Below are 13,549 nucleotides of genomic sequence, written 5' to 3'. Positions count from 1 at the left end.
TGGAACAATTTTGGCTTTTCTTTTCAATGGTAATTATAAATAAAAGTTGAATTAACAAATATTTTATGGCTAAGAATTAAATGATAAATAATGTGATGGTGATTAAGAAACATTTGTTTAACTTTCTAATAGACTTGGTGATACATTTTTCTTTCTTATTTAGATTATGTAAAATAAATACCTATTTTTATGTATTTATAAGTAAATTATTTAAAGTAGACATGTCTTTATCATTGTGAACATGATGTAATATCAACTAGGAGAAATGTGAAAACATGAATTTTGATGACTATCTCGTGATAAGTATGTGGAAAAAAAATGTATCTTGAGTTGTTCATTAAGAAATAATCAAATATATTATTTGCCAAAAAGTTAAATCTAATATAGTATGATGTTTGTATTATTTAACTCATATTTATTATTTAAAAAAAAAAAGATAAATTTAAACCATAATAATAAAATATTTCATCTCTTTTAGTGATTGATAAATCAGTGATTAAGATGGATCTATAGTGGTTTTCTATCTCTATATATAGATCGACCATAGCATAATTTTTCATTGTTTAAATTTTATTTTTGAATTAATTTATTATTATTAATGTTTTATATTAAAAATTGAAGGATTTACACATTTTCATCTTATTAAGAACTAACTAAAATATTTTACCTTTCATTATTTTTTCCTTGTGAGTATTGAAATATTTTACTAATTAGGTTAGAATGGATATGAATTAACTATATAAGCAATAGAAAAATATTTATGGTAATTTTACAACTATAGTTTCAACCATACTAAATTTTGTAATTTAAAAAATAAAAATAAAAAATAAAAAAATTGCATTTTTTTAAGTCGTTTTGCGTGAAATTTCATATATTAAATTTTGATATATGTTCACCAATACATAATCTGTAATAAATATTATTTCATAAAAATAAACATCATGATGGTAACCATCTAGCAAACATAAATATCATGTAAGATACACATTTAACTTCACTACCGTGATCTAATTATATACACCTCTAGTACATATAAACATCATTAGCTAGCTCATAGATCTAATAATCTAATATGGCATCATAATCATGATCGCATCTAACAAAACACAAGCATTCTAATCTAGCATCGTCACCACATACATCCTCAATTTAATATACATCTCATGTTAAATAAATTCTATCACATACACATCTATCTACAAGCACATTAAATGAACATATCTAACATGACCTAACAATATGCACATCAACACCAACATATAAATTAAGTAAATAAACATGAAAAAAAAAAATCATTATGTATGTATGTATATATATATATATATATATAAACAATTGCATCAATTCAAATAAATGTTATCGAATATCTGATACAATAGACCTAGCAGTCACAGCTTGGTCTGTAGCTTGGTTTGTGGTAGCCTGGTATGTAGCTTGTTCAAGTACTACTTCAACAGTCGAACTATCAGGTGGAGGACAATGTACTAGTTGGTATTCTCTTTCAGGAGAAACATGAGGCACTGTCACCCTGTGTCATCATCATGAGGCAAATGATGACGAGGTGGATTACTACCAGAAGGATCACCAACACCTTGACCATGATCTGATGGGGTAAAACTACCAAAAACACGATCACCACCCTTATCATCATGATCTAACAATATATCACTGCATGAAGACTCATGTGTTGTATCTCCAGCATTCTTTGCATCCTTCCTCACTTCTAGTATCCTAATAGCTTCAATGATATGATGGATAAGAGTCATCATATCGCTCGGATAGTCCCTGAAGAGATTCAGGAGCCTAGGATCTACCCTAATGTCTCGAGCCCTCATAGGATGAACTCCCTCCACCAAAATTCTAGACAACGATCGTAGTAGTCCATCCTAAATCTAAGACCAACCCTATGGGCCCAGATGCCCACGTTGCCCCTCTGATTCTAAGGATCATGTGCCTCATCCGCTTGGGCCTCGCCCATCTCTACATCTTATCCCTCCAATGGGGGAGGAGGCATGTCCCCAACGAATTTGTCGATGTCTACAAAATATATAGTACACAACAATAATTAGACAATTTCATTAAACAATTTAATAAAACAAGTTAAAGAATGTGCTAGAATAAATTTTATTCTAATTAATTAAGACAATAAAATGAAGCTATATTAATTTAAAGAAAACACTAATATTACCTATATCGTCTGTAGGCTCATTCAATGTGAAGAGGATGTTGGGACACTATCTCCAATCCATCCCCGTGTACATACATGACAACAAGATAAACATGTGGTCATCCTCATTGGCAAATAGCGACAGTGCTTGGGCGGAAATCTTGATCGGATACTTCAACAAGCCCCTCTGAGGCATCATTTGGCCCCACATGCACATCCACACCTCATTCATCAACCTAGGAGGGTGACGTTCAAATGTATGCCTCGTCTCTGGAAACCTTTCAAAAAATAAACAAAAAATCTCTAAAACGAAAGGGGAGTTACTCCACTCATGTATCATCGCACAGCATCTAACTAAATCCTTACAAAACTACCTCAAAAAAATGGCAGACCATCAGATACATCGTGTCGTTTGCATCAAATAATCGACATAATACAAAAGAGGGCAACTAATGTGTTTCCATCACTAATATAGTGTGAAATGGTGGTCACTAATAATGAGAGGAACCTAACATCCTATGTAGCAAAAGAAGCAATTTGTAATTGTCCACCACGCACCTGAAAATTTGTTAGACAGACTACATGACCCCCAACATATCTTTGAGAGAAGACAAGTTGACTCTCTACTGCAACCACATGGGAGGAATTAGGGAACTTGGGAAAATCCTCCCCTCTCTTGGATATGCCAGTGATAAAATAAATTTCCTCCTCAAAGGGCCTATACCACATCTCAGGACCGACACGGAAATATTGCTCCTAAACACTCCATCGGGAGATCAGATGTGCCAATAAGATAGAGTGCACCTTCAGGGATGTAGCCTCCTCATAGTACTTAAGGAGGCCTACATTCCTCAAGAGAATTCGAGTCCTTGCGCTAATAGGGAAAGGGTGTAAATCCCTCTCCCTCTCTTGGGCCTCCCATGGTCAGACAAAATTGTATCGGTCTATCATTTTCTCATGCTCCTACTATTACTCACTCTATTGATGTCTCTGCTACATTATTGACATATAAAATACATCAGCCTCATACATAAAACATTAAAAAAAATTTATTAAATGAAAACTGTTTTTATAAATATGGAAACATAACTTTCAATTAAAAAGGAAAAAAACAAATCCCCAGTGCGTCCAAAAAACAGTAATGCATTGGCTCTGGTGCGCTACCAAACACAACAACACCAGAAACCGTGTTTACATATGTATGATGCATTGCTTTTAGTTTGCATACATACAATAAAAAGGTTATCGATCAAATGAGAAATGTTACCTCAAAATGAGAACTCTAGCCAAAAAACACCAAAAAAAGTGAAAAATAGGCTAAAAACAAAAAGTGTTGATGCTGGAAAAAAAAAATCGAGGTAAATTTTCAATATTTTTTTAAAATTTTAGTAAAAACCAAATTTTTTTGTGCAAAGGACACCATGAAAATGAAAAGTGTTGATGCTGGAATAATGTCTTTTTTTCAGCGTAAACTTTCAACATTTTATAAAAATAGTAGTAAAAACCAATTTTTTTTTGCAAAAGACACACTGAAAACAAAAAGCGTTGATGATGGAATAAACTTTTTTCTTTTTCTTTTTTCTTTTTTGTCTTTTTTCTTTCTTTTTTCCAAGGTAAATTTTTAACATTTTTTAATAATGATGTTAAAGATAAAATATCATGATTCTGAAAAATTTTAAAGTTCCAACGATTTTCAAGCATAACATTAAAAACAAAATATCACATCTTTGAAAAGCCTTAAAGTTCCAACAATTTTTAGGCATGACATTGAATATAAAATATCACGTCTTTGAAAAAACTTAAAATTCCAACAATTTTCAGTCATGGTGTTAAAGAAAAAATATTTATAATTGTTTTCAATAATACCATTAAAAATAAAATATCATGACTTAGAAAACATTAAAATCTTGACAAATTTTCAACCATCAAATTAAAACCAAAAATTATGACTACAAAAAAATTAAAGTTTTCAAAATATTTCAAGCATGACATTATGGAAAAAATTTATGACTAAAAAACATTAAAAATAAACACTTGAATGAAAGAATGATTATACCAATAGTAATTTATTTTTTAAATGTTAAATGTATAGCGATTTTAAAATCTTAGTCTAAGACAACTTGATATATTGCAACAAAAAATTAAAAATCAACCATCAAATTGACATGCAATGTAGGTGAACTCAACCCACTATAATGAAAACTTAAAATTCAACCATGAAATTGACACATTGTGGGGACAAATTCGATTCATTATAACGGAAATTTAAAATCAATTATCAAATTGCACATAATGGGACCGGTATGATAATCGAGCATCGACACGGACACTGCAAAAAAAAAATAGTAATAAATAAATATGAAAGATACAAAAGAAAACAAAAATTCAGACATTAAAAAACTAAAAACAAAAACACAAAAAATAATTAAAAATAATAACAAGTAATAAAACATTAAAAATAAATTAAATGTTGGGTGTGGAGCCTGATTATCTTCTTTATTTAGAGGTATCACCACATTGAACCCCAGTTTGTAATGTGATGGCAACGCCGCCTGTAAAATGTACGCTGCAAGGGGGGTTCCGGGGGGGCGGCTGTGATCTTTGGGAGCTCCCCCTGTCGGGGGATCAGGGGTAACGCCCCCGAAGCTAAAAATAGATGTAAAAATGCCTTGTAAAATGTTGTAATTTCGTAGTCAATTTGGGTCGTTCATTAAGCAGAGATCTGACAGTAGAAGTTATGTTTAATTTAGGGTTTTTTACCCTAGAAGGCAACCCCTCGCTATATATGAGGAAATTGTTTGCGTCTATGTAGATCTGTATTCTGAGGGAGAAAGAGAGAGGATATTGAGCGAGAAATAAGAGGGAATTAAAGCAGATCTGTTGTAGGTTGTATCTCTTCAGTTTGCTGGATAATATAAAACGAAAGAATGGTTGTTTCTCTATGACGTAGCCCAAATTGGGTGAACCACGTATATTTGTGTCTCTCTTATTTTATCTATTTTATGTGTTTATATTTCTAAAATATATTTTATGTGTTCCATTGCTCTGTAATATAATTTTCTAACATTAAAAACATGACAAAAAAAAAAACATAAAAAGATAAACAAAAACAAAATTAACTTATATATATATATATATATATATCAAAAAATAAAACAAAATTTTCTAATCTATCAAGTGTGGATATTTTCTCTAAATATTGGTGATTTTCATGTTAGTAATAAAACATAAAAATAAAAATAATATAATATAAAACATGACAAAAAAATCAAATTAAAAAAAAAAACAAAACAAAACAAAAACAAAAACCATAAAAATGTAGAAATAAAAACAAAATTAACTTGTAAAAATAATAAAAATTAAAGAAAAAATAAATTAAAAAAAGGGATAAAATTTCAAAAAAACACATAATTTAAGGGAAAATAATTTACAAAATAACAAAAAAAAACATCAAAAACATTTTTTTGTAAATTTAAAAAACAAAAAATAGAAAAATGTGTATAAAATAATAATAATAATAATAATTAAAATAAAATATAAAAAAATTTAATTTATAAAAATTTAAAATCAAAAAATAAAATAATTCAAAATAATTAAAATTTAAAAATCCAAATTAAAAATAAAATAAATAAATAAATATAATTAAATAAATAAAAATTTAAATTTTGTTGCCTTGGCGAGCAGGAATCGACCTTGGCCACCTCGGCCATGGCTTCCAAAGCCACGGAGCATCGGGCCTGGGAAGGGCGGCATTATGCAGCGCCACCCAGGCCCGAGGCCCCGCGACCCTGGGCGGCCACGGTCGAGCTCGCCTAGGGCCATGAGGCCTTTGGGTTTGGGGGGTGGCGATGCCCTGCCCGAGGCCCCATAGCATGGGTAGCCATGGCCGAGGTGGCCAACATCGATTCCTGAAATCAACCTTGGCATGTTAAGGCCAAAAATTTATTTTTATTTTTTTTAATCATTATTATTGTTATTTATTATTATTAAAAATAATTAATTTGGATTTTTTTTATTTTTAATTATTTGAATTGATTTTTTAATTTTTTTTATTTTGTTGTTTTAATTTTTTTTAGTTTTAATTTTTTTTTTAATTATGTCGGTTTTTTTATTTTTTAACTTTAAAAAAAAAATGATTTTGGTGTTTTTTTTTGTTGATTTTAATTTTTTTCCTTAAATTATGTGTTTTTTAAATTCTTTCCCCATTTTTTGATATTTTTTTTATATTTTGTTTAAATTTTTTATTTTTACAAGGTAATTTTGTTTTTTCTTACATTTCTTATGGACCTTTTTTTTTTTGTCATGTATTTTTATGTTTTATTACCAACATGAAAATCACCAACATTTAAAAAAATCATCACACTCAATACATTAGAAAATTCAAAGTGTAAAATATAATCCCTCTAAACCAAAAGGGTTGGTACTGCATCAGCACTTTTCAAAATGAGCATGAAAATCACTAAGATTTTAAAACAAATGTTCATATTGGATACATAAAAAAATTTAAAGTGTTAAAAATAAGCACTCTAAAAAAAATGGGTTGATGTTGCATCAACACTTTTCAAAATCAGTGTGAAAATCACCAATATTTTAAAAAAAAAAAATATTATATGAGAAAATTTAAAGTGTCAAAAATATGTTCCAAAAAAAAGTGTGTATTATGAATAACCACTTTTCAAAATCGGGTGATTTTTTTGCTATCTCAAAAAAACGGGTAATTGATAATTTTCTCATTTGATTGGTAACTATGTTCATTTTCAATGCGGTGCGTCTAGACAACCTTATGCACCGGTGCATACGTATAAACTTTTTGCACTAGTTCGGAACATTCAGGTTATCAAACAGACCGAGCTATATTTTTTTTAAATTATGTGTGTGGTGCATTTGGTAAATATAAATGCATCAAGCATAACCTAAAAATGTACGCATTGATATACAATTTATAGTTTTTTTTTTTTTTTTATGTATTGTAATTTATGAAATGCACCACAAAATCTGCAGTGTGTTAGGTTCACACACTGAATTGCAATGCACCCTATAAAATTTACAAGGTGCACCGTTGTTGGTGCAAGTTGAACCTGTCGAACATACTGCGCAGGAAAAAAAACAAAAATAGTGGATTTTTTGGCGTGTTTTGTAATTCTAATCCACTAAAAATTTAAATTAGAGAGAAACATAAACATTACCTGGACATTTGGTCGTTTGGGAGGCATAGATTACACGTAATTGAGAAAAACAAATTTCACCACCATTTGAGAAAATTGGAAAGCCGCGCATTGAGCACGGTATGGAAGGATGGTGAGCAAGAGAAGCACTAACGACAGGGCGCTTGCGTAAGGCAAGAGTGGCACCGATGCTTCAGAGCTCTACAACATTGTAGATGGTAAAAATGAAATTTATTTGTGTCGCATGTTCTAGGGCGTCCTGCAAAGTATCAATCTTGTGTTGAGTCAATGGTGTGCAGGTGAGTGGAAATAGCGCTTTGATAAACCAATCACGCCGATGATTGGGGTTAATAGGGTAGCTTAGCTTATCGATGGAATCTTTAAATCTATGCATCATCTCCCAAGAAATTTCACCCTCCCTCTGCTTAATTTCCCACAGTTTTGATATCCCTTGCTAGTTAGTCTTAGGAAGCTTAAACTCTTGGACAAACTCTCATCGAACCTCATCTATCATTGGATTTTGTTGTAGTGCGGACCACTTAATGAACCATCTCAGTGCTTTGTCTCAAAGAGTGGTCTAGAATTCAATAAGCTTTGTGGCATGTGGAGTCTTGTGGGCTCTCCAAATGGCCCCGCACAGATACCGATATTGTTCTAAATCTTCATACCCTTTCCCGAAGAATTCAAGATATCTAGTAAAGGATCCTGCCATATTCCCGACCATACACAATTGAACTAATGGAACGAGTGAAAATCCTTGGGAACCTGGCTATGACGATCCTTGGGGATGTTGATTTTTGTAGCTTGGGAAGTACTTCAAGCCTTGAGGATCGATGGTTTGGAGGAAGTAGATCCACAAGTGGCCTTGTGAACTTGAAACCCAAGCCTGGGGTTTTTCACCCATCAATGTTTGGGCCAAAACCATGACGATATTTCAATATGTGATGGATGACGATGATAGTACTCATCGAGAATAATCTGATGCAATGAAAATCATCCAATTTTGAGTTGTCGTTGTTGAGTTATGAATTTTTGAAGAGAAGGTGTGGGATTCTCTATGAAGGAGTCAAGTCGACCTAGATGTTAGAGGCCTAATTCCAGTTGTATAAGCCCACCAAGGGCATGAGTTGTAGCCCTTGAGAAAACTATAAATTAAGGTCATCTAGCATATCCCAAGTGCATTCAAGGTCAAGATTACTGTAGTGTCCTATCTAGGGTGCTAGATTAGGCTATATTTATTATCGACCAGGGTCAGTAAACTTCGAGGCATGCGTCTACAATCTATAGACATAAAGGATTCCTAACTAAGTGTTCGTGATGGTAGGTTACAGAACTTCCTTACGGAAGGTTGAGGTATGCTCCCTATCACCTGGACACTCAGGTCACTCAATTCATCTACCTATTTTAAAAACACTGTGTATTACTTAAACCAAGATTTCAATCCCCTTACGAGGATGTTGTGCATAAAACCCCTGTTCGGTGAACACTCAGCATTCAATGTTTATCATTCATGAAAGATCGAAACATACTAAAATCATAAGCACACTTAAAATTCAAATATATGAGAAACAGGGTTCATGAATATGCTTTTAAAAATAACGAAAGATCAGATCCCTTACAGGATATAATTCAACGATCTCAGCGATGAATCCTTCAAGCTATCATCATAAACATTACTCATACAAATTTCTAATTAAATCAATGAAAACATAAACCAAACTCTAATCACTGTGCATACTATTGAATATTCAGAAGTTGCAAATGAAATGAAATGACAGTATACCCGTTCCACACAGGGCCCGTCCGCGTTTCAAAGGTATACTGGACTGTGCTCAAGCAACTATAGAATCAACGCAACAATGAAATCGTGACTGCAACTGTGTTTTTGGTATTAAGTTCAAAAACTCTGTTTTCAAAACGATACAATAATAACCCTCTACTAACAACACATAAATGTGTTTACATATGTTTTACAACGTTTACATTTCGGAATGAATGTACATTCGTTATGCGGCTGTTGCCGCTTTTGCTATGGCATAGTTTTTAAGTTGTTTCCATTCTAAACCGATTCCAAAAAGGAACAAAACTAAATCGGTTTAGAACCCTATGTTGTTGCTGCTTTTGTCGCCAACATGTTGTGCTTTGACCATCATTGACCGCGCATTCAGGAGCGTTGGTTCTGCTGGAGGATAGGTGTTCGTCCATGCTTGTACATTCTATTTTTCATCCCTACCCTTTGCTCTAGCTTAGCTGTCATGCCATATGTCAAACAATAAACCAATTACAGGATGTTGCAACTTCCTGTAGTCTTTTTATCAAAAATCCCTAATTCTTTAACATAAAACTCATAAATCAATTCTAATGCATTTAACAACTATAATATTGTTAACTAATCAATTTCAAGGGGTCTAAGAGATGTATGAAGGAAAAAGGTAGGCAAACGATGTGTTTCAAGAGGAAAAAGGAGGTCAAGGAATAGTACCAACATCTCTCCCCGACTTAATGAATTAGCATGACCTCATGCTAACCCCGATGTGCTTCCTCTGAACTCTGTCCCTGCCTATACCTCTGCTGCCTTCAACAATGTATCCACATTCTTCTGCACCTGGGCATCTTTCTGACCATGGAGCTCATGCTTTAAACTCTTGTACTTTTCCTTGAGGACCTTCTTTTGGTTGTACCATTTAGTGGCCCACTTACAAATATCTGTTTGTTCAGCTTCAAGTTCATTAATTTGTTCCCTTAACTTTTCATTTTTCTATTGAGTCTCTTTACTCTGTGCTCTGAGCATTTCATTTTCTTTCTTGATAACTTTTTCCAGCATATTGGCCTCCACTAGTTCTTCCTTTAACTTCTCAATTTGCTTCTCCAGTTTCTTCTGTTTCTTTATGGCAGGTGGTGAATCTTTTTCTTGCCTGTTATTGCTTTCAACCTCCATCTCAGCTCCTGGTCCAGGTTGTGAGTGGGCACTACTTTCAATATCCATCGGCATAGGTGCATTTGATTAAGGCTGGTCTTCTTGTAGCTGGGCCTTTGATGTTCTCCTGGTTCTTCTTGAATAGGTGGTAAAAATTTTATCTTGCTCTGCTTTCCGAGCATCCTCTTTTCTCATTTTCCTCGTCCTTATACTACTAATAGGTGGAGGCACCTTGCTTGCTTTGTGTATAGGAATTTCTTCATCGATATCATTCATAAATCCTGAGTTTTCCTGTGGTTCTTCCTTGTCCTCTTCGTCTTTAATTTGGTTAGCAGCCAAGAACTCCTTCCACATTTTCCCTCTTCTCTGTAATTCATACTCAATAAGAATTTTAATTAGCCCAAAGTGATATAAGCTCTTGTCTTCGTTATGTTTCTGCTTTTAGATGGTCTTCGAAATTTTGGTTAGGCTTTGCAAGAGGAAGTATGGCAGACTAATAACACATTGCCCTTTCAAATGTAACAGTAACTTGATATGGTACAAGTAAACAATACTGTAGCGGCCTTCACAAGTTACAAACTTTTGGATGATATAGACCATCTCGTCCCAGGGATGCACCAGCCAACTCCTTGGGAAGCCTTTCTTCCAATTAACGGATGAAACCCTGGATCTGGACATAAATTGAGTCCATGATTTCTCTTTAAATTGCTTTGTCTTGAAGTACTTCTCCCCTTCTGGGCTGATCCCTAGGGACTGAGCTATGGTGTCTTCCGAAACTCTGAATGAAAAATTACCTATCAGAGCTTTCTCTCCGTTGAATGTAAAAGAGAAATGTTTGGTGACCTCTTCATTACTTCCACGAAATTTCTCTAAAAAGGGCAACCACTGTATTTCTTTAAGAATTGAAATGCAATCTTCGTGATACTAGGAACTGTCGAATATGCTTGGTTCGACCCTATTGGTCATTTTGGCAGAGAGTTGTGCTCTAACTCTTCTTTGTTTATGTTTTGCAAATTCAACAAAGAAGTTTTGATTTGTTACCTTTTGTCTTCCGCCCAATACTGCTGACCTGGTGGCGTCCTTGGCTCTTTAACACTAGCTCCTTTAGTAACCCAAGCGATGCTCGATTGACTGTCTTGTAATTATGGTGGAGGTCGAACCCAGTTAACTACATTTTCCTTTCGTGGCGCTTGCTACTTTCAGTCTTTACTGTTGAAGTCACAGGAGTCGAATGCTAACATAGAACAACTGAAAATGATAATGAAATAACCGGCTTAACTCAATTCATAACATATTCATCTTTCGAAACAGAGGAATGGCTGTACTGGTCGTATGGATGCCATCATAGAAGCGCTAGAAGCATATATGAAGTACTGGGATATGATTTCAGATAGTCGTTTGCATCATTTGGCTTCGTCGGGTGGTTAAATCATAATTCGGTCGTTTCAAACATAATGAACAAGCCTGCATGACATTTGGTTTCCAAACAATTCACCACGTGTCCTGCTTTTGTTGGTACCCGGCCAAATAGAAATGTTGGGATGGCTGTAGGGTCTAATTGGTTGGTAACAGAGATTGAAAAGGTGATATGAGAGGGGACTAACAAAATCATATAAGTATGAGATGGGTTGGAGTATTGGAAGATGATAGGGATTAACAATAGGATAAGGAGTGATAGGTATGGAGGTGTCTCTGAAATTGATCGTAGCAGTCACAGTTATTAAATTTAACATTAAAAATTAATCTAAGAATTTAAATGTTAAGAATAAGGAATACATTACACTTTTGTTGGTTGTTCAAGCGTTGCATTGGCATGCTAGGTAGGACTAGTCTCTTTTGACTATTCTTTGTTGTTCATAACAGGTCCCCTGAGATAGATTCGAATGCAACAGGTTCCTCTGAGATCTGGAAAATGTTCATGCAGCTTCTTTGAAATCCGGAAAAAGAACTATATGTATACAGGTTCCTTGATCTTTGATATTTGATGAAGTCTTGGTGACCAGCAACCTGTGGATCCTTGTTGAAACTCGATGAAGCTTTGTTGAGGTAATCTTGAAGTAACAGTCTCTTGACAGGTCCCTTTTACGTGTCTTGAACAGGTCCCATTACTGTTGGTGTTGGTAACATGGTCTTCTGGACAGAACAGGTCCCCCTGCATAATGTTTTTAACCAGGTCCCTCTGAGATAAAACAATGACAAAACAACTTCTTTATTGAAATCTGGAGTGCTGAAACAAACTTCTTTGGAAATTTATAGTGAGGAGATAAGAAATCTTTAAGAATTTACAATGGGGAGATAAGAAAACAAAATGTTGATGCTTCTCTCCCCCACTAAAGTTTTGACTTGTCCTCAAGTCATTATTCAGTTGATAAATCAAACAGGAAACAAAAGAAAATGAATTCTTACCCGCCAACGAATTGGTTTTCAAGTAAGAAATCGGGGTTAGAGTATGCCAGAGTCTGGTTTTCACATCTAACCCATTTTTATTATTTTTTTGTTGTGTTTTTTTTTAGATTTTGTTTTTTTTTTTTTTTTTTTTTAATTTCTTTTGAATTTCTAAATTGAAATGAAATGAACTAAGGCAGGGATACTGCAGCTGGAGGCTGCAGTACCTCAACCTCTCTTTGTTGAGATACTGTTTGGAGAAAAGTTTGCTTGCTGATGGGCTTAGTGTAAAGTTTCAGGCAATGACCGTTGACAGTAAAGGAATGACCTTCTCCATCAATCGTTTTGAGCTTGACTGAACCATTGTCGTAAGCCTGAATAATTTGGTATGGGCCCATCCAATGTGTGGTAAACTTGGCTTTATGATCTCTGAATTTAGAGTCAAAAAGTAAAGCCCAGTCTCCTTCCTTGAACTGCTTCTTCTTGATATGTGCATCATGCCACTGCTTCCTTTGTTTTTGCATGAGGATTGTGGTTTCCTCTGCTTGCTGCCTCATTTCATCCAGCTGGTTCAACTGCTGAATTCTTTCTTGTTGTGCTTGGTCCAGGTCAATTTGCAAATCTGCAGCCAGTTTAAAAGTATGTATTTGAAACTCAATAGGAAGCATTACCTCTTTGCTATACACCAACTGATATGGTGTAAATCCTGTAGTATTCTTCCACGTAATTCTGTAAGCCCAGAGTGCATCTTTGAGCTTCTCTTCCCAATTCTTTCTGTTCATTGCCACAGTTTTAGTGATGATCCCTTCCAAAGTTTTGTTTGTGGATTCCACCTGCCCATTGGCCTGTGGATGGTAAGGTGTACTTCTTCTGTGCTTGATTTGGTATTTATCTGTGATGTCCTTCACTAACTTT

The sequence above is a fragment of the Pinus tabuliformis genome, chromosome Q, assembly GCF_031772625.1.
Source record: "Pinus tabuliformis cultivar Carrire ecotype Pingquan chromosome Q, CPIR1, whole genome shotgun sequence".
NCBI lineage: Eukaryota > Viridiplantae > Streptophyta > Pinopsida > Pinales > Pinaceae > Pinus > Pinus tabuliformis.
This window is presented reverse-complemented; position numbering follows the sequence as displayed.